The following is a 21,517-nucleotide window of genomic DNA, read 5'->3' as shown; positions in this document are numbered from 1 at the left end:
TGGACAGAGCATAAGGGGGCTACTGAGAGTGAGCATAACCAAAATAGTCCAAATCTGTGAAAAAAGACATCATACGCGTATAATGTCTTTTTCAGCATAACTGCAACAAAATTCTCACTTGATGAAACAGAAGTTGTCCAACTGACAAGATTAAACAATTGACCAAGTATCAATCAGTTTGGATCAATTCTGACCACAAAAACTTGGGAAAACAAATTGCCGAGACGGAAAAGTTAAAGTCCTTTAGGGGAATTGATGAATTTGAGATCGGGCTGGAATCTCCAGAATAACCAACCAAAACAAGGGGAACAAGCAAGTGTCATATCAACTGAGGGAAGTGTAAACCAAAGTTGGGTGCAACCATTAGAGCCGATCTTTGAAGGAAGTGTTTCTGATACTTCTTCGGAGAGATCTTACGAGATTTTCACCGAACACTTGGAACACTTGAACCTGAACAACAGAGAAAATATGGCAGCAGGACCATCAAACCCTTCCGCCACAATGAAGCTATTGTTCATAAAATACCAGTACGACAATGAGCAAGGTGCCAAGATCTACAAAGATGGAATGGACCGCTATTGTGTAAAGATAGAACATAGACCTAGTGAGTTCAAGGACTTAGTGCCTGTGAGCTATAGCGGAGATAGATATCTAGATGATGAGGATACCATGTATTTGGTAGTCCTAAACCCTAACATTGTGGACAAGTGGGGATTGATGGGCACCAAAGCCAAAGTAGATGAAGAACTTGAGGAGAAAGCACCAATAATGAACTTCCCTGATGCGAGGTTAAGAAGAGAGAATGAAACTACAAGGATCAACACTGATAACATCTATGTGGGGCTATACAAATATAATAATGGGGAGCAAGATCTCTATTATAGATGTGAAGAACCCTACACTGGAGAGTTGACAGACCAAAAAAGACTTTATGTCTTTACCTACACAGAGGGATCGAAAGTGAAAATTGCCGCTTACGACAAGTATGGGAGGCAATACTCAACAATGGGCAAGAAAGAATTAGAAGGATATACATACTTTGGGGGACCACTACATCAGTATTATGTTACTTCTACCTCACAAAGACCAGCACCAACAAATGGAGTGCAAAACCCAATGACAACAGAAGGACAAAGAATTCAGGCTGCTGACTCTTTCAGTCAACCTCAGTACTCGAAGCCCGGACCAATGGGATCATTACATTCCAGAGAGTCAATGGATATGAATCGAGGTAGTGCAGTTCCAATCCCCACATATACCACTCCAGGTCCAAGGTTCGAAGCGGAACCATCACATTTACCTCCTAGTAGTAGACTCAGGGCAGGGGAACCGACAAGGGTAACCCATGAAGTCCATGATGCTAGAGAAAGCTTTAGCCGGGACACAGGAGCAATGAGATTGGTAGCAAACCATAGACGTATGAGACCATCTCAAGTAGCCAAGTGTATGCCAAAGAAGTATGGTGGTTCAGGAGATCCGTATGCACATGTGTCACTCTTTAAGCAAGTCTTAAGAACTGAGCAAATAACAGATTTCCATACACAATACGAGGGATTTGGTCTTACTCTAGAAGGTACGGCATTGACATGGTTTCAACCACTGAACAGAGGGGGATTCCATGACATTGACCATTTGCTAAGAGAGTTTGCTGAGGAATTCTCAAAACGAGGGATTAAGCACAATACGGTCTCACAAATATATGCTTTTAAACAGAGAGAACACGAAAAAGTGAAGAAAGCTTCACTTCGCTTCAAACAATACATTGAGAGATGTCCAGTACGTGAACGACCACAAGATGACAGACTATCTGTTCTCTTTATTGAAGGATTGAGAAACGACACTCTCAAGAAGGACTTGCACTTGAAAGCTTGTACAAGTTTCGAGCAAGTAACGAGAGAAGCATTGTACTTAGTGGATAACTGTACGGTTTATGGAGAGGTGTCAGCGGATACAGATTTTGCATCCAGTAGCTCTTCTTCCGTAGCGAGCGAGACTACCACTAAAAATAATGTTCAAACAACAACCATGCCAAATGTAGAGCAAATGATAGAAGATGCTCTAAAAAGGATGGCACCATACCAAAAACCATTGCCAAAACCACTGAAATGGTGTGCTATTGAACAAAAATGGACAAACCACCCAACAGAGGAGTGCTATTACAACAAAGGGTATATAAGGGAGCGTCAGTATGCACCTCCTACTCAATTAGCACCACCTGCTCAATTAGCACCACCTCAGGTACATCCAGTACCTCGATACCCAACGGGAAATGTACAAGGACCTATGGGGATAGAAAGACCGCAACCGATATTGGGACAACAACCACCTTTACCAGGAGCAAGACCAGTGGGCATTAGATATGCACCAACCTTAGAGAATCAGGAAGAACAAGCCTTAGTGTCTGTTCAAGCCTATTATGAAGAATCTGGTGCACACATGTCTCCAACTGTGTATTACCCACCAGAAGAACCCAAACAACCAGAACCATGGGGCATGATTGGGAATGTTGGAACACCAACAGTTACAAGTGCTTTTGATGAAGAGAGATACAATTTGGATGCAAGAACATTGATGTTCATAGCTCATGGAGGGTTAACAAGACAAAGACCATCCTATCCACAAAGGACGAATCAAGTGGGACCAAGACCAGCACTAGGACCCTGTTACAAGTGTGGAGGTGACCATCTGATGAATGTTTGTCCACATACGGAAATCATCAGAATTAACGCTTATTGCACTGAGTGTGGGGTTGCTCACTTCATTGAGGATTGTTCAAAGAATCCAAACAAAGTGCAAAAGACGACATTGAATATGCTAGAAACTATTCCTACCAGCAGTGGGTCCGAAAATGAAACTCTGATACCAACGCAAGTTGTTACTAGAGCTCAAGCTAAGAAAACCACTAGAGAACCTAAGAATGAAAAGTTAGCGACTGAAGTGGTTAGTCAAGGACCGCGGAGTCAGAGAAACACATGGAAAGCTAGAAAAGCACGCATGAAGTTGAGAAAAGAACGTGAAGACGCTATTCTAGCTGAGGAACTAAAGCGAACTAAAGATAGATTAGAAAAACTTGAGAGTCAAAACGGGAAACGAGAGATGAGCCCGGAAAGAACGAAACAAAAGAGTATCAAAGAAACAACGAGCTTAAGCTCAGGGGGATCAGTGCTAGTCGACAAAGTACACGAACCATTGGACGCACTGATGAGAGCTTACGAAGCTAGGTTAAAGAACAACCAAACACAAGAACAGAGGTGGATGACATACCCAAACACGGAATTGGAAAAGCAGAGACTTGAAATGTGCCAGAGAATGATTGAGAATACACAAGACTTATTAGAACCACCAAGAGAAACAATGAATTGTGGAACGGAAAGCCCAATTCAGCAAGAGACTATCATTTCACGAGTAGCTAAAAAGACTCCCAGTGCACAAAAGCCTGAAAATACACACAAGGATGACCGCATAGTATTGAACACAACCGATCAGGAGATAGAGAGTTTTCATCCAGTCATAAAGAGGATTTACGGAAGAGGATTACAATGAATTTTGGAAACAAGTGAGAGAGGCAAACTTTGCAAACGAGCTAAGTTGCCAAGCTAATCAGACAAATTGGGAAAAGGACATCAGGAATCCTCCCATAGTGGAATTTGAGGCAGGATCTCAAGTGGACTTGGATCTGCAATCTTACTGGGGAGATGGGGGCTCTGTTAGAACAATGGAGAGCAAACCTCATTCACTGAATACCTTACCTTCATACTTAGGAGAGTATGAAGCAAAATCCGAGATTAGAGCACTTCCCTCACGAAGAATCTCATCAGAAAAAGTCATGGACTCGCAAGGATTGATAGAGATCTTGTCAACACCAGTGACATGCACTATCACTCTAGCTGAGCTTTTGAGGCTAAGACCACATATGTGGACCACTGTAGGAAAATGCTTGGAGAAATTTGGGATAAAAGACCCAACATCGAGACTGCAAGAGGGTATACAAGAGCTGAGCAAACCACAAAAGAACGCTAAGCTTGTACCCTTAAACAAGGTCGGAGAGTATTGCGAAGGTGAAGAGGGGAATACAACCTTACCAGTTGAATTCCAAGGAGTGAACACGATGGCAATACTAGACAGCGGAGCTGGGGTAGCCATTGCTACAAAAGAAATCTGGAAAAAATGGGGGAAACCAGCAATAAGGAAGACTAGGTTGAAACTCCAATTAGCAGATGGACACATGGAGAAACCTATGGGGTTATTAGAGAAAGTCGTAGTAACTTCTTGCGGCATTGAATACGAACATACTTTTGCTATTGTCGATTTTGGCAAGGAGAATAACTATGATATCATACTAAGAAGACCATTCATGAGACAGTTGAAAATGGTCCAGGATTGGGGCTACGATCACATATACCTGAGAAATATGGAAACCACTACACGAGTGAACCTGAGAGACCATAGCTACAAAAATGTGAACCGAACACCGGTAGAGGAGTTTGATTCAGCTACTTTGGCGGGATCCGAATTTCCAGCTTGGTTAGGTAAGCCCAAGGAGTTATGGATGTGTGGAGCCTCGAAATGTGGAAGTCTGAGGCGAGAAGAAGATGTTTTAGAAAGGGCTATCGAAGACGAAACTTATATAGGAGAACCCTTTCCAAAGGACACACTTGAACCATTAGAATGGATACACATTCTAGCAACCCTAGATATTTGTGCAATTCCGGATGGTCCCACAACGAAATTTTGCGACAAGGACGGGTACGACGTGGTTCCGTACTTCATGCTGAGAACTATACTCGAAAAAGAAATTGAAAAGAACGATACACTGGAAAAGGAAGATGAAGAAGAGGTGTTTCACGACATTCCCGATCATCCAGAGTGGGAAAATGAAGCAGACAACGAGTCAACGGACAATTCAAGCGGAAACGAAGAAACTATAACGGATGTCCGATTTTATGATTTTCCAAACCAAACTAAACAACGCCAAAAACGCTATAGAGAAAAGAGAAAAACAAAGGGGGTTAGAACCAATCCGATGCCTAGAATAAGAGGAAAAAATCAATTCCTAATGCTAGTAAAGGCGGAAGATTGTGTTAAGGACAAGATTTTTGGAAGAATGAGAGGCAATGAGCAAAAGAGCTTACGAAAAGACAAAAGAAGCTCAAGAAATCAAGTTCAAAGGAATGAAACGAAAACTGAAACATAAAAATCAGAAAAGAACAAGCGCAACAGAGAACACACGGAGTCCAAGTTAGAACGTAGAAACAAGTACAGAGAGCTCAAGAAAACTCTAAAAAAAGTTTGGACGACAGAAATTGAGAGTGGAGAGGACGAAAACGCCAAAATCAAGGAAAACATGGATGTTCCCTCTCACTACAAGAAATTCACAATAGAGGATAGGAAGGTGGTATTAAACCAACCTATTCGAGAGAGAAGGGAGAACGAATCTTATGACGGACCGGAGGATGCAAAAAAAGTTGATTTAGCAGCTCCAGGTGAGACACCTAGACCGGTGTACATAGCCACAGATTTGTCTCCAGGCGAGAAAGAGAGACTTTTGAGTCTTCCCAGAGTCCTTACGAAGATTGTATCTGAGTCGAGAACTGACTGGGACCAGAAGTTGTATTCAACATTATGGGCATATAGGGTAGCATATAAAACATCAATAGGAATGACCCCATATAACATGGTTTTTGGGATAAATGCTATCCTACCAATAGAATTCTTGATTTCAACCTTAAGGGTGGCTAAGGATCTAGAGTGGACAGGGCACGAGCTTTCTGATAGAATAGATGACCTGGAAAAGCTAGACGAGCTTTGCCTAAAAGCAGTAGCTTCTATCTACGCTCAAAAAAGGCGACAAAAGGAATTTTTTGATAAGCATGTGCGGACTAAAGAGTTTAAGGTTGGGGACTATGTCCTAGTTTACACTCTGAAACAGCATGCTAAGAAGCTTAAAAAGCGAGGGATGGGACCTCTGGTGATTAAAGATCTATCACCAAGTGGAGCCGTCAAGCTTGCTACATTAGACGGAGAAGAAATGCCCAATTGGATTAGTGGATGCAGAGTGAAAAAGTATCTTTTGCCGCTAACCCAAGACATGCTTCTTAAAATACATCAAGAAAAGCTGTGTGTCCAGAAAAAGAAAAAGATTGTGGAGGAAGCGCAAGCCGAGGCGAAGGAAAGAATGGAGAAAAGAAGACTACTGCGTCAGAAACAGCGCAATGAAGAAGCAATACTAATAAACGCAGTCAGTATAACAGAAATGGATAATGACAAAGAAGAACCGATCATTGAATGCAAAGTAGGAACCAACCAAATCAAAGCCAGAGCACTATTGGATTCAGGAGCTCAAACTAACCTACTTTCACTCAGTTTGTATAGACAATTGACAAATGACACTAAATTACAAACTGCCAAGAAAAAGTTAAAGAGTTACTCTGAGAATTCAATCAAAACTATCGGATGCACAGTTTTACATATACAGATTAACCAGTATGTGTATCCTCATATGTTTTACGTGGTTGAAGACCAAGCTACACAACATCCATTATTGCTAGGACAACCATGGCAGAAGCAATACAATGCAATGATTGACTGGAGTTCTAAATCAGTGCTTATCAAATACGAAGGTGAAAGTCAATCAGTTAAGTTCACCAAAGGAGCAGAGCCAACTCCAAAGGAAGAATCCAAGAACAAAGGTAAACAACAACCAGAGAAAAAGAAGAAGCAATGGCAACCAAAAGTTTCTATACAACTGGATTGCTCTTCGACGAGGAACTCTCAACATTGGATAAGGAAGACAAGCAATAATATAACAGCTCAACCTTGGAAAAAAACGGAGTCAAAGTTGGTATGGAGACCAAAAAAGGTTGTGCCAGAGAACACAAAGGTGGAAAACAGAGTCTTCAATACCAGACAATAGAGTGATTCCAGACAATCAAGAACAGTGAAACAGATCTGGATTCCAAAGAAGTTCATGACGGCACAAAGCTATAGCAAGCAAGTTTGCATCCCAAGGATTTGTAAACAGGAACTCCCTTCAGTACAATCCACGGAAACTCCTAGATATTTCAAGGCGAGGAAATCAACACAAAGAACAAAGCAGGTTTGGGTCGCAAAGAGTTTGTGGCAAGCACAAGCGAAGCGGAAGCAGATTTGGATTGTGAAAAAGAACAACAAGGTAAAGAAGAATCCATCTACTGATTCTACTACCGAAGTGCCAAAACCAACCCATAACCCGACCACCAATCCTTCAATCAAACAAAGAGCAGCTTTATTGGAAAGACTGTTGTATCATCGCTCTACAATTGCATTGGGAACTTATGACCCAAACAACTACAATGCTTCGCCCACAAACACTTCATAGTCGTCCGGGAGGACTCAGACTAGAAGGGGGGGAGGTATACAGGAGCTACAAAGCAGCTACAAGCGACAAAAAACAAAGAAAAACAAAAATTATATTACAAGGGTAGTGTCTTACATGATTTTGCAATTTTTATGTTTGATTGCGGATATTGATAATATTTATGTCCTTATATACCTTGTTTTGCAACAAGAAGAGATCCAATGATGAATTTGGATCTCTAGACGTGTAAATATCACTAAATAAGAGTGTTTTTGGAGCTAGAAAGTGGAAAAAAGTGGTAATCCAAGTCCAAAAATCACAAATAAGTGTATATTCATATACACAGGGTTACCAGCTATTTATTGTGTATGTTTGGAATTTTTTGGCTTCAATTTGATATTTTCTTTTATTTTTTATGATTTTTTTAATAAAAGTAAAAGAAAAATTAAAAAAAGCAGGTGAAATGAGATCGGAAAAAAGAAAAGAATAGACGGTGATGGTCCTAATGACAAGGGCAACCCATGGTAAAAATTGGGTACAATTCTGAAAAAGTTGCGGAAAGTCCGAAACGGCAGAATTTTGGCAAGTGGACGGAATTCTAAGAAAACAGGTCAAACGGAGTCCGATTTGGGAAATTTCAGATCCTAAAGCGCATCTCACAACGAGATAGGAGCACATGACAAATTTGGTGGCAAGTGAACCGGGAAGTCCGAAGTTAAGTATTTTTCACATCACTTTCAAGCTCATTCACACTATTACCTTCTTGGAGAAGAGCAGAGAGCCACAGGAGCACAGATCTTCTACGACCTTCTACGACTTCCACGAGAGCTCAGAGGACACCAGACATGAGAGGTAGACTCGTTTCCATAAGCTTTTGATGCTTATCATTAACTTTTGTCGCGAAAACTGACCAAAACCAAGAAACAAGAGCAGACGGGGAATGAGGTAGAATGCTAGGTAGTGGCACAACCGCCTAACCAAACCTTGCAAGAACTTATAGGTGGGTTACCCTAGTATAGAAGATGGGTTTCTAACACTCAAAGCTCGAGAAAGAACGACTGGAAAAACCCTAGGTCAACAGAGCCTGCAAGAGGCAAACAGGAAAAAGTTGTCGAAACAACACGAAACTTCATAGGAAGTTCAACCACATCAAGGACAATGCAACCATAGAATATCTCCAAGTTTGAATCACAAAAAGTAGGTCGGAACAACCGATTTGGCTGCGGACACACAAAGCGTTATTTTGGCATAACGGCTGAAATTGACGACCGAATGAAATGAAACTTCACAAGCAGCTTCAAGTAACTATCGATGACTTATGTTTGCAAGCAAAACCCAAAAGAAAGCTGATTCACTTACCGATGGTGAAAAAGACGCTTTCGGGCAACCAAAGGGAGAAAGATGGAGAACGGGGAGCCAAAGTCAAGTTCAACCAAATAGATGGCTTCACAACATATCCAATGAGCTGGAAATGCAACTCTCGAGAAGAAAAGTTGAAGAAATTCAACTCCAAGGCAAAAAGACGACTTCGGAGACTGAAATGTCTATAAGGGGGCTTTTTAGCTAAACTGATGACTTTTTAAGTTGAAAACTAGTTAGCAGGGCTTAGGGCACTAGCACAAAGCATTCTTTGCACAAAAAGACCAACATTTCAAGAAAAGACATCATACGCGTATGATGTCTCACAGCATGAATTTCACATCCATTTCCACATTTGAGTGCATAGCCTCATTCCACATGTTAATCACATCCTATGAACCAAGTATCATGAGAATTGGAGTTAGAAAACCCAAGGAAAACCAAAAAGACGCAAAGTAGGCCATAAAATTGATTTTTGGTCCTAATTTTGTCAAAATAACTCCAAACTCATTGAAACTTTGTAGGATTGTTGTTAAACACATCTACAAGCTATCTGGAACCAAAAAGCACCATTTTGACACAAAAGACATCATACGCGTATGATGTCTATTTGCACTTACAGAGCCAAAACTGCTCATTTGTCATCATACATCCATTATATATATCTAATACATGCTACATATGAAATTTGGAACCATTTGGTCAAGAGGATCACCCCATTAACCCAATTGAGGAAAATCCTTCACCTAAAGCCTATTTTTGGCCCAAATCCAACATACTCAAGTCCAAACCAAGATTTGAGTAGGAACAGTCCTTCACTAGTACATGGGGAGTCCACAAAACCAATCCCATGCAAAATTGATGAAAAAGACATCATACGCGTATGATGTCTCCAGAGCCATTTTTAGCCCAAAATCTATCCAAACTTCATAAATCCACTGAATAAGCCTATCTAAAGCCAAATCCAAGCTTATAGAGAAATTTGGTCCAAAAATACACTAAAAGACATCATACGCGTATGATGTCTCACTATGTGATTTTCGCACCTCAGGGCTTCAACCACCAAACAGAAGTGATCTACATGCCATTTGAAAGTGAACCACCAAGTTTTATCCAATTTGGATCATAAAATCCAATTCCCTTTCAAAATTTTGCAAAGAGCCGGAACTGGACTAAATTGGCCAAAACTTGACCAAATGGGATCCAAACTCAAATCCAAGCATATGATAATCATGTATACACTATCAACTACAAGCACAACCAATATGATGTCATTTTGACACAAAAGACATCATACGCGTATGATGTCTCCAGCATGATTTTGAGCCCACTTTGCATATTTTTTCACCTACCTTGCATCCTTAGGCCCTGAATAGCTCATGTTTCAATTTTCAAGTCATTTGGATAGTTAAAAGATTCATTTCGGCTTTCAGTACTAAAAAGACGCTAACTTCTGAAATTGGAGTTACAGGATCCATGGATTCCACCAAGTCATCGGCAACGAAGAGAAAAAGACCGACAATCAAAGATGCTATTGCAGAAGAGGAACCATTTGACATTCCAGCAGAAACCCTCAAGCCAACCAAAACTTGGGTGGAGGAAGCAGTATTGGAGAAAGAAGGAATAAAGATCTACCAGGGGACTTTCAGAGATCCTCAAGGGCAAGCGGTGGATGTACCGATGATCCCACAGGAATTGGTAGATTATAGCAGGTCAGAAGACATCAACAGGTACCTGGAAAGGGAAGACTTGCACAGTTTCTTCACCTCGAGACCATCAGGTGTGGATACAAGAAGAGTGTACGAGTTGGCAACATCCATTCAGAAGGATGGAAAAGCCACATTGACAGCCATGGATGGAGAGAAGGTAGAAGTACAGATCACTCCACAGCTAATTGCAGACACATTGAAGATGCACAACAAAGGGAGCTCGGTTAGGGAAAGAAGGGAGGCCATAGAGGTCTATGGGCCCAAGAAACAGAATGTGACCTATGGAGATATGAAGGACCCAAGAGTGGCAACCCTTTGCCGATTGTACAACCAATTTCTTCATGTTTGCAGTAAAAGACCGCAAAAGTATACGACACCACCCCATGCCATTGCGACCACCATCACATGGGCATTAAAGAGCAATATGCCAAAAGAGGTGAATTACGCTCAACACATCCACGAGCAAGTAATTGCCATGCACAACGAGAAGCCAAAATACATAGGAGGAGCGGAAATTCTGACAAGAATAGATTATGAAGCTATTGGAGCTAGAGATCAGTGGCCAAAGGCTCCCTCCCAGAATGAGTGGCTTAGAGAAGTCGACGAGGAGGAAGAACAGCCCGAAGTATCCAAGAGGGCATCCACAAGAGCACGCCGGAAACTAGAAGTAGTTTTAGAACCTGAAGAGAATGTGGACGAGCCACTTAAGAAGAAAGTAAAGAAGAAGGTTGCTCCCAAGCAAACCAAAAGTCAGAAAGCGGCAAGAATGGAAAGATTAGTGGAGCAGTTTAGAGCGGAAAGAGCTCTAAAGGGTGACTTTGAAGAAAAGTGGGTGCCAGACCCCACTAAAGTCGGAACTAGCTCTGCCAAGCCACACATTGATCAATACGATCAATATATTAAAGCTTATGAGGATTCAGAGGCTATTTTGGAGCAGCAACCTGTCGAGCCATACACTGAAGAGGAGGTACAGCAATTAAAAGCTGAGCTGAAAAAGGACGACAAGGGGAAAAGGAAGGTAGATGGGTCTACTAAGCCTCAAGAGAAAGATGGGCAAGCCGACAAAGGGAAAGCCAAGGAAGCTGAGGACAAACATCCCTCTATGACTGATGTACCAAGCCCGAAGAAGACGGAAAAATTGTGGAAGAGACCACAGTAGAGGTGGACACAGATGTTTTGGAAAAGCCAGAAGCCGAGACCAAAGAAAAGAAGATAGATCCAGTTCAGCAAAAGAGAAATGATTATGAGGATCTGGTAGAGATAGGATACACCGAAGAAGATTCCCTTGAAGCAGTTTATGGGATCACCCTGCAAAAACAAGATGAACGGAGAGGGACGGAGAAAAAGACAAAGAGTAAAAAAGAAAGTGAAGAGAAACTGGACGAACCGAAAATACTAGAAGAGCCAAAGCCAGTGGAGGTGGTGGCGGAAAGAGCTTTAGAGTTGACAGATGATAATGAAAAAGACATGCACATGGTGCATGAACTGCTCAGCAAGATAAAAGAAAGGTCCAAGGCAAAGGAAGTAGAGATAGAGATAGCCAAACAAAGGGAAGCGGAGTTGCAGAGAAATTTAGAGAATGCTATGACTGAATCTGAAAGTCATAAAGCATCACTCTATGACGCGGAAAACAAGAGAGACGGCTTGATACTCCAACTAGCCGAGGCTTCAAGAGAAGTAACAAGTGCACAAAAAGCAAGGGAGCGGATAGAGGATGAGTTGGGAAAGAGTCGAGCTCCAAGAAAGAACAATCACTAGACTCAAGTCTACCCCTAGAGCTAGCAGAGCAGGAACCGAACAAGAGGGAGCTATCGTACCAGTTTTGGAAGACCAGGTCCAAAGCTTACAAAGAGAGCTAAGATTAGAACAAGTGCAAAGGTTTCACATTGCGGAGGGATCATTGGCCGCAGAGGAGAGGCTCACATTAGAAAATCAAACACTACGTATGGACAGAGAATGAGGCCCTCCGCAAACAGCTCCAAGATCTACAAGAGCAACAAAGAAGAGAGACAGAGACACCACACGAAGAATCAGGTGGAGCAGCCATAGAGCTACCAGAAACTCGAGAGGCAACCACAATTGAAGATCCAGCCCCAGCTCAAGAGGTGGCCTCGACTTCAAGAATCTCTGAAGAAGAAGAACAAAGGCTACATGACCAAATAGAAAAGTCAGCAGAGGAGAGTGCCAAGGCGGAAATGGAATGGGAGAGGAGACTCCTAATCTCCATTAGACTTCAAGGACTAGACACAAAAGTGCTCCATGAACAGTGGATGCAACCCAGCCTGCCTTTCCCTTTGATGAAATTTGAAGTGCTAAAGACGAAAAAGAGACTAGAAGGAGAGCAGTATGTCGCTCTTTACGAAGGCGACATCACAAAGGAGGAACAATCAAAGAAGATATTAGATTCACAGCCTAGATGGAGGAAAGGTTGGCTGAACAAATACCCAGCCTACCTCATCTACTTGGTGGAGGCACCAAAGGAGATCCGGGAGGATGCAACCTTCTGCCCGGTGCCAAGAGTCAGAAACTAGAAAGAGCATGGCAGGATTGCAGAAAAGAAGCCAAATTGGCTTAATTATCCCAGGATGCCAGGACCAAAGGCAGGAGAGAGAATAGGTAAAGCCTACATGGTGAAAAACCTAACAGGCACCATCAAGCTCTTTACTGTCTCTCCTGACCTTTCATTTCAGATGCTCAAGAAAATCTGCAGGACTCTCTTAGCTTGCATTGAAGTGTTCGCGTCAGATAAAGCCACGACCTCGAGTCTACTATCGACGGCCAACACGGTGTCTGATATGATGTACGATCTTTCATTGCAGCCTTCTCCAAAAGTGTTACACCTCCTATACCAAAGGATTATGTTTTTGCTTAGCTTCCACATGCAAACATTCGAAGAAGCTTTCTACACCTGCTTTTTCACCCATGAAAGCAAAATATTCGGCCCAACCTTGACCATCGGCAACCTACGATACGAATCACATTTGCAGATGCTCAAGACGGCAGGACTTTATTGACCAAGCATAAAAGCCATGTCAGGGACGACATGAACCCGGGGGGGGGGAGTGTTGAGCCAGCAGAGGATCACACCCACATTTTTGCTCACACTCATCATTTTGTAACCATTGATTGTAATAAATGTCTTTCCGACATTAATTTTGATTTGAGCCATTCATTAAGTAACGCGACTCAATTGAGTTTCCAGCTTGTAATCCCGAAGTAATTTCACTTGCTGATGTAATTAGTTAGAGATGTTCTCACCTCCAAGGCTGAGGTATATAAGCCAAAGTTTTTGTAACCTAAGGGGGAGATCATTAATCAAAGTGAGTTTTTGAGCGCCGTGACTGCGTCTGAGACAGAGAGAGAGAGTCTTATCTACTTGCTACGCGAGCTACGGAGCCGCCATTGGCGAAGCGACACCGCCATTGTGTTAGCAACGGCGAGAGCTACGCACAGATACCAAGAGTGCGCTCTATCGGCTTCTATGTGTGGTAAGTTCCTACGAGCTTCGATGTGAGTTTTCTTCCAACTCGTGTGTCAGAATTGAGCGTGCAGCATATCTATAGAACCACAACAAGTAGAGCTACACATTAGTACCATCGGGGTCAAGTTTCGGTCACCTGTATATTTCGGCCTGTCTTCATACGCGTTTACCGCACGGAGTGGTTATAGGTTGAGTTTGCAGTTCAAGTCTTTAGGGTGTTGTTCTTACCTAGTGTATAGATTTCCCCTTGAGTTTGAGATCGATTCAATGATTCTAGATCTTGTTTCGTATAGCATTCGTTCGTAGTACGGATTTCAATCACTTGCGTATTTTAGAACTTAGATTTGATTTCCTTAGTAGTGATTGTCATTAGAAGGTCGAGTAGGTGATTTGACACCCACCTAGTTGTTTCCATACGCCTGCGGGTCAATCTCCGTCCTCGTCTGACAAATTCTGTTGTTGGTTGAGTTCTCGCTATTTAGCTTTCGCTAGCGGCGTAACCGCCTTAACATTCACTCACATGTATCGCCTATGGTACTAGAGCCCTAAAGGTTCCCAGTGTGGGCGCTTTTCCTTGAAAAGCAAAAAACCCAAGGCATACAAAATAATCACACACATCAAATTGAATCACTGTGAACAGACTTTGGGGGGTCAAAGAAAAAGTAATCAGTCAGGTGATGATTTCATGAGAAATTCCTTTTATGGTAGCTTAACTACAAGGTCTTCTAGATATAGCCTCTAGTCAGCCCTCGAACATGAATACTTGGCTCTCGCGATTAAACAGCTTAATTGACCACAGAAAATTAGAAGCTTATCCATGGTATTAATATTCGATCTCTAGTGCCTTTCGACCGTCAAATTAGCGACCCCAGACTTGTTTAATTTTTTACCTTTACATCTGTTTATGCATTTGATTACATTGCAATTTAATGTTCATTGCTGACAAATTGTTTGAAATTCTTTTACCAATCAATTTGTCTACCTAAAACTGCATATGCTTTTTAATCACTTATGAGAATGCAATTACTGTGCCAACGTTGTTTGATTTTGCAGTGACTGAAGAAGGCTAAGGACATTAATCTCAAATGCTCTTACACCTCGACGAACGAGCTTCAACTCAATAGCTTCCGAGGACGGAATCTACATCAAAAAGGGGGGCATGTTAACCCTCACGGCTCACGGACACCCCATCACCTACGACGGACGTGTATTATGTATTTGGTAGAGTCAGGTACCGGGCTTGTCGGACCAATAGGAAAAGGGTAAGAGTGATCGCCGATGAGAGGCGCACTCTAACTGGGACATTCAAGGGATTAGTTGGCTAAGCATGGGCGCCCAAGTGTGAATGGGGTGAGCTCATATAAAAGCCAACTAAACCTAAAATTCACTGATTCTGTCATTTGTGCAATAGAAGAGTGCTCTTGCTCCATCTCCATCTCCATCTTCTTCTTCTTCACCTCCTTGTGTGTGTGTGTGTGTATGTGAGAGAGTGAGAGAGAGAGAGAGAGAGAGAGAGAGAGAGAGAGTGTGTGTGTGTGATCGAGCATTGCTACGAAGGCACGGCGGCGGCGAAGCGGTTGAGCGCGGCACGACTACAGCTTCTTCTTCATCGCGGCGAGGAATCCACCACGAAGGCGAGCGTAGAGCGGTGAGTGACACACCCTTTGCTCTCTTGAGTTTGCTAGATTAGTCTTGTTGTGTGCTTGGAGCCATTTGTGGCTCGCACACAGTGTATCGGCAAGTCCCTTGCTTCGACAGTGCGGCAAGGAGCGCACAGACTCCTTAATCACTGAGGGGAACAACGAGATAGGAGATCATGTAGGACTCTGAGGGCTGCAGTAGGAGGTGCCCACCACTGGACCCTACACTTGGGTACACAGATTGAATGATTGTAAGGGTGTCACTTTGTATATTTTCATCTAGCCAAAGCATACATCGTAGAATTACACTTGCTAGAAGGTATTCTTCAAGGTAGTCTTTGTTGTAGGTTTTTCTCAAAGAGAGAAGTAACTCTCCTCTTGAAGATCTCCTTTTAATTTTAAAGCTTTGAGTTTCTTGTGTAAAGAAATCAAGGGGTCAGAGGCACTTTCCATGAGGATTGAGGCGGAATCTACCTGGGGGGAATCCTTGAGTAATCGCCTTGCCCCCTCGATTTTGGTAGCTGCTACGACAAACTCCTCTAGAGTTGTTTCAGGTCGGAGAGTCTCCCATAGCTTTGTTGATATGTCTTTGGGAGAGTCTTCTTCACCCACTTCTTGATCATGGCTGCTGGAGAAGCTTGGCCACGAGAGACTTTGTTCTTGTAATGAGTTCTATGAATGGCACATCAGGATGGAGCACCAGTTTTCCCAACTCATCCAAGACTTTCTCTTGAAAGTCACCTAGTTTGAAAGCTTCATAGAAGTGTCAACTCAATGTGGCCCAAGTCGTAAAGTGGTTCTCTCCAAGCTGATTGTACCAATTGTCTACTAAGCCATCCAAAGTCGATGGAAAGAGCACTAGGTAGGCATCTTGTAGGCATCTTCTCTGTTTAGGCCCCGACCTCTATCAAGGGATTGGATAAGAAAAGGGTGTATTTTATATGTAAAAAAATTATAGATAAGGATTTTTATAAATAATCATTGAACGCACATGATATACATAATTTATACATTGTGACTCCCCCAAGGTAGGCATCTTCTATGTCTAGGCACCGACCTCTATCAAGGGATACAAACCTCCTAGCATGGTTGTCTGCATCCTCAGTGGAGAGTCCTTTGAAAAAAAATTACAGATTGAATAAAAAAAGGGTGTATTTTATTTGTAAAAAATATACAGATAAGGAGTTTTTAAAATAGTCCTTGAACGCACATGATATACCTAATTTATACATCATGATTTCCTCGAGGTAGCCATATTATTTGTTTAGGCCCCGACCTCTATCGATGGATACAAACCTCCTAGCATAGTTGTCTGTATACTTGGTGGAGAGTCCTTTGTAACTAGGGAACTTTATGTTCACCTTAGCAACAATGCTTGTCAGCTCCTCTATTGCAGGCTGGTCAAAATCCAGTTGTAGCACAATTTGTGGAAAGTGTACTAGGGGAGGTAATGGTAATGGTGGTGAGGGGTTGGTTGAGGTAGATGCCATAGAGGGTAGTAGAAGGGGGTGGGGGTACTTTGTATAAAACTCTAGCAATTCTTGTGGTAGTACACAGGGCTCCGGAGTGGAATTTCTCAATCTTTAGACTGCCTTGTACATGTCATGTCGTAGCAAAATTCCCACCCAACCTCTTGGGCATGAAAACCTTGAACTCTAAAACCACTAGGTTAAACTCGACCTAACCAGCTAAACTTGACTCAGACTAGACCAGGTAAGACTAAGGGAGATGAAGGCCAACTATACTAAACCAGCTAGACCCACGCAATTAGACTTGTTGACTAGACCAAGGCCAAGGAGAGGGAGTAGGCTGAACTAATTAGAGCAGCCAAACCACTTAGACCAAACAAACACCAAGGCAAGAAACTAGGCTAAACCAGTTAGACCAGCTAGTCAGACAAATGCAAAGGCCAGCTAGACCAAGTTGGACAAAGGCAAAGGTGTACAATACCAATAAAGAGGCTAACCAATTAGACCTTCAACCATGTACCACATCGGAGAGAGATTTCAGTTGAGGTCCCACCGGGTGTTCCAAAAATGAGAGCACCTATAGCAGTGAAAGTGTGTATTGCTCTCTATTGTGGGTGCTCCTTTGTGCAATATGCATGAAATACTCACTTAAAGAGGAAGAAAACACAATAAAAAATAGAATGTAGCAAGGAAAGTGCCTCATGTTCTTTGTTGTGGGTGCTTCTTAGTGAAATGTGGATGAAATCCTCACTCAAACAGGTAGAGAACACAATAGAGCAATGAAGCAACAACACAGACACAAAACTCAATGGACTTGTCTAACTCATGGACCCAATATAGACTCTAGCTGGAAGCACTCACAGCTCCAAGCCTAGGGTTCACAGGTACAATGGGGGTGTTGAGGCTCCAACAGTGTAGGAAGAGTGCAAACTAAACTCACAATGATGGACTCAAGACTCATAAACCATCTAGAATAGCATACCAAGGATAGAACAAATATGAGCCTATATACAAAATGGGAAACCAATGGATAACTCAGATATCCTTCACAATCTAAATGCACCTATCTCCAAATTGCGACAGGTAAGAACTTACCATGGTGTCCTCTTGATCACCACTCCTACCAATGTCAATTTCTAGGTGAAAGTCCACCCATTGTGAATCCACGACTAGCTGAACTGGCTTTCTATGCAAGGTAATATTGTAGCCCAGCTACAAGTTGACCACCACAAGACCACTCACCGTCTCGTAGAGTGATGGTACTATAGAAATGTGCAAGAGCACTAATGTGGGTATGTACACTAGAGAGGGTGAAGATGCCTATATACGGATATCTATTGGTGCTTTGATGATGGTGGTGGGGCAGATAGAATGGTAGGTACGGGGATGGAGGCCATGTGTATGGTGAAGGGTATTGGCCATATCCAAGATGAGGGTACACCAGGTAGGGCGCATTGACCCCATGACTAGCAGGTGGAATAGTGTGAGAGGGTGGAGCAACAGATAGCTGGGAAAGTTATCATAAATCAAAGAATAATATGACAAGGGTGACTAGGAAAGCTAGGCTACTGATGGTCTTTGAAACTGAGATGAAGCCAACGTTGGATGTGGAGACTTTGTAGTCATGGGATTCTATGTGGCCTGAGAGCCCACTGAATTATCCATCAATGTTGGCTCTTGGATTGCCACTACAACAAAACTAATAGTATATGGAGGTATAGCGTGGGGGATGTAACCATCTTCAAGACTGCTATGGATTGTGCATGGGTGCATGAGGGACACACCTGAGTGACTACCAAAGGAAGCTCTTAAACAACTACAATATCATTTTCCTTTTTAAGTTGTATATGTAAATTTTGACTACCTTTTTGAGATTTCCATTTTTCTATTGAGAATTCTCATGTGATCTTGAGTTTGTGCAAACAACACATCCCTGTCCATTGATCTTGGAATGTGACTTTGAACTTCCCTTTGCATACTATCATACACCACATGATGCAATCCATGAGTACCCTACAAAGTAAGCGTTGCATCTACAATACTTTGAAGTGCTTTTCTATTTACATCTAGAAGTCTCTCGACTTGGGCCAAAAAGATAACATATGGGTCACCTTGCCCTAAATTAGCTGCCTCTGCAGGAGTGGGAGCCTGGAGGTAAGCTAGTACTAGGGGGCACTACTGGGGCGACTAGAATGTGTATGTGAGCGATTACAACATTGACAATGGGTGGGGTAAATGTACTAGTGGCAAAATAAGTGAACCTTGTTAGGAGAAACAAAGGCAATCTACACCTCAAAAACTTTCTCTAGATGAATAACTAAGTGCTCTATTCATATCTAAAGAAGTTGCAAGCTAGTAGAGATTGTCAATTTATGGAATGATCGCACTTGATTCTATGATTAGATACCGCTCTTTGGGGAAAAATATCATGCACTATGTATGGACTTTCATTGGTAGAAAACTGTTGGAATTAGGGTTGTAGGGAATCACACACAGATTGGAGAAGACGAAGGAAGCTCAAGGCACACCAATAGAGAGTGTACTACTTAGTGTGCAATGGAAAGACGAGTTAGCCCTAGAGTGATGGGCATATATAAAATGCATGGGGGAAAAACCTCCTAGTGAGGGAAAAAATTCCCCGGCGGTCCAAAGTGTGTTCACACACATCATTACCACATGTATATGGTAACAAATGCCCCCCTGGGAAAGATGTGGTGAACGAGAGTTGGCACATGGAGTATAGGGAAGTGCCATGCCCTGAGGACATGATCAGTTCACAATGGGCAATAAGCCCAAAGCTTTGCGAAAAGCTTCAAACTTCTCATGAGACAATGCCTTTGTGAAAAGATCCTCAAGGTTGTCCTGTGTTGTTGGCACATAAGCCAAGATGATCTCTCCTACTGAGAGCCTCTCCCTGACATAGTGGTAATGCACCTCAATGTGCTTTGTGCAAGCATCAAAAACTAGGTTCCTTGCAACTATTAATGCTCTCTGACTGTCAGTGTAGATAGTGTTGGCAGTGTCCTATCCAACACCCAGATCAGCCATAAGGCGTCTAAGCCATAGACACTTAACTGTAGATATGAAGACTTCCCTCTACTCGGCCTCACAACAACTAGAAGTGGCCACAATAGGTTGCTTCTTTCTCAACCATGATATGCATGAGTTGCCAAGCCTGAAAAATAAACCACTTGTGGACACTGGATTGTCAAAACAACCATCCCAATTTGAGTCCAAAAAAGCATGTAAGTCTAGCAACAATTATCCCCCCTTGATAAAACAAGCCAATATGTAAAGTGCCACTCAAGAAGAGAAAAATCCTCTTGACAGCTTGCCAATGCTTAGACCCTGGGCTATGAATAAATCTGCTGACCTGTGAAACTACAAACTGTATATCTGGCCAAGTGTTGCATACATAAATGAGGCATCCAACAACATTGACATAGGCAGGATCACCAGCATCATGGAGACTCAATTTCAAACATGTTTCCATGGGAGTGGAAATAGGTTTGCAATCTTCAAGTCCAAATTTACATAGCAATGTCTCTATGTAATTTTTTTGACACAAAGCAATACCACCATTACACTGCTTAAACTGTATACCCAAATAATGATGCAATAGCCCCAAACCTTTCATCTTGAAAGTAGCATTCAAATCAGACTTAAATTCAGCAATATGTCTCTCATTTGGTCCAGCAATCAAAAAATCATCCACATAGAGGACCACAATGAGAAGTACATCACCCTCATGCTTTACATACAATGTGCTTTGTGTGAAACTATTACAAAAGACTCATTTGAACAAATGAGTATCAGATTTTTCATACCAAGCACGAGGAGATTGCTTCAACCCGTACAAAGATTTCTTACATCTACACACTTTATCCTCTTGTCCTTTCTTGACAAAACAGCAAGGTTGCATTGCATAAACTTCCTCAAATATGTCACCATTCAAGAAAGTAGTAACAATGTCTGATTGATGTACACCGCAAGGCTGCATTACATAAACTTCCTCAAATATGTCACCATTCAAGAAAGTAGTAACAATGTCTGATTGATGTACACCCCAACCAAAATGAATTGCCAATGCACATAGAAAACACACAGTAGTCATACAACAAGTGGGAGAGAAAGTCTCTTCATAATCTATGCCTTTTTTTTGTGCATAACCTTTTGCAACAAGTTGAGCCTTATAGCGATCAATCTTACCATCCGAGTTGCATTTCAACTTGTAAACCCACTCTGTACCAATGGCCTTTTTGCCAGGAGGCAAATCACATAAATTCCATTGCTTGCATAAAGGCCAGCCAGAATATTCCAAGCCTGTTTTGCAAATTTTGATGAGAACGAATGTGGGGAGTAATATTGTGCTTCACAAAAAATGCAATCAATGCATGAATGTGCGCATCTTTTACATCCCAATGAGCTTGCTCAGTCGTAGGCATAACAGCTCTGGCAGCAGCAACCCTGCCACCAAAACCCTTAAAAGGCCTTTGGGTGAATGGCACCGTTCTCATACATTG

Source organism: Adiantum capillus-veneris, chromosome 24 (assembly GCF_014529385.1).
Source record: "Adiantum capillus-veneris isolate H3 chromosome 24, ASM1452938v2, whole genome shotgun sequence".
Lineage (NCBI taxonomy): Eukaryota > Viridiplantae > Streptophyta > Polypodiopsida > Polypodiales > Pteridaceae > Adiantum > Adiantum capillus-veneris.
Note: the sequence above shows the minus strand (reverse complement) of the source record.